We start from the raw sequence: 1,795 nt of genomic DNA, 5'->3' as shown, positions 1-1,795 counted from the left end.
GGCTCGCTGGTCGGGGGCTCCTCGAAGGGAACTGAGATCTCAAACGGCTCCTCGTCCTTCTTCACTGCTTGGGGGGGGGGGGAGTAAAAGGGGGGGGGTCACACACACCTCCAAAATACCCCAAAACTCTGGGTGACAGCCCCCCCCCCCCCCGCCCCCAAATTGATACCCCAGGGCACCTTGACCCCCCACCCCCCCATCAATGGGACCCCTCCATTCCCAATGACCCCCCCCTTTGTGTGCCCCCCCCTCAATAATCCCCTCACAACCATCAGACATCAGGGCTCCCCCCCTCACCCCCCCAGCAACGAAATATCACCCATCAACGGGGACCCCCCCCCCCCACGGGATCCCCTCATCAATGGGATTCGTCCCATCAACGGGACCCCCCCTCCATTTAATGGCACCCCCCCTCCACTCACTGGGACCCCCCCCCATCATCAGTGGGGCCCATTTTCTCAATGTCCCCCCCCCCACCAATGCCCCCCCCCCGGATCAATGGAACCCCTTTATCAACGCCGCCCCCCCGCCCCCCCATTAGTGGGACCCCCTTATCACCGAGGTTCCTCCCATCACCGACCCCCCCCATCACCCCCCCCCTTCCATCCATGGGACCCCCGCCCCCCCCCCCCAATTTGTACCGGCTCGCCGGCGACCACCTCGCTCAGCCATGGCGGACCCCCCCCCGGCCCCCCCGCTGCCTCCGGGCGCCTCAGCGGGACGCTGCGTGGGGGAGGGCACACCAAAAAGGGAGGGGGGGTCACCGAGGTGCGCCCCCCCCCCAAATTAACCCCCCCATTTCCCTTAGAAAATAAACGAGGACGCTCCATTAGGGCACCCCAACCCCCCCCCTCCCCACCCCAAAAGTGGGTCTTTCCCCCCCCCCACCGCCCCCCTCCCCAAATCAACGCCCCCCCCCCCCCCACAGGAGGGTCCCCCCGGGGGGGGCGCCGCTCTCACCCCGCTCCTCATCCGCCCCGCAGCCGCCGCCCGGCAGGGACCGAAACGGAGCGGAGCCGGAGGAGGGGGGGGGTTGGGGGGGGGGGAGCGCCGCTTTTTTCGCCCCCCTCCGGGATCCGCATTTTAACGACGCTCCCTACGACCCCCCCCCCCCCCTCCATTACGAACCCCCTCTTAAAGGGGCCGTCGCCCAATTCCGAGCGCGGCCGTCGGGCGAAAACAAACCCAGAACAGAACGCGGGGGGGGTCGCGTTGCCGCACGGACACCAATCGCTGCGACCCCCCCCGCCCCCCCCCATCGCAGCTCCCCCCCCCCCCCATCACTTCTCTTCTCTCTCCCCCCCCCCCCCCACCGGAGCCGAACGAGGGGCGAACCGACGGCTGCCGACCCCCCCGGCTGCCCCCCATGGGGCCGCCCCCGCCCCCCCCCGCGGAGCTCTGAGCCATGAAGGTGCAGAGGTGGGAGATGGGGCCGAGGGGGGGGGGGATGAGGGGAGGGGGGGGGGGGGCGACGACACACCGTGAGACCCCCCCCCCCAAAGCCGATCCCGGGACCCTCAGCTCCGTTATATGAGGGCGGGGGGGGGGGGGGCGGTGGGCCCCGAATCTGCCCCCACCCCATAGAGGACAAAGGGGTGAGAGACCCCCGAATGTGACCCCCCCCCGTCGTCGTTAAAAACCCCAAATTGCCCCAACCGCTGTCAGACGGAGACCCCCACACACCCCCCCCCCCCGCCGTCGCAATAAGAGACGCCCCCCCCCCCCATGGCGGTCAGAGACCCCCCAGACCCCCCCCCCATCGCTATCGGGGGGGGACCCTCAAATTTCCCACCGA

At 69.6% G+C, this 1,795-nt stretch overlaps 1 long non-coding RNA gene across 1 annotated transcript; it reads right to left on the bottom strand.

Annotated features, from left to right (window-relative positions):
* LOC149914290 (uncharacterized) lies at positions 1-1,045 on the bottom strand. Its single transcript, XR_016460699.1, has 3 exons — positions 961-1,045; positions 642-723; positions 1-67 (listed from the first exon to the last, which is right to left on the bottom strand). It is a non-coding gene; the product is annotated as an uncharacterized LOC149914290 (long non-coding RNA).
* Positions 1,046-1,795: the final 750 nt, after the last annotated feature.

Source organism: Phasianus colchicus, chromosome 31 (assembly GCF_987193195.1).
Source record: "Phasianus colchicus chromosome 31, bPhaCol1.hap1.1, whole genome shotgun sequence".
Lineage (NCBI taxonomy): Eukaryota > Metazoa > Chordata > Aves > Galliformes > Phasianidae > Phasianus > Phasianus colchicus.
The sequence above is the reverse complement of the archived record's forward strand: the minus strand, read 5'-3'. Positions and strand labels throughout refer to the sequence as shown.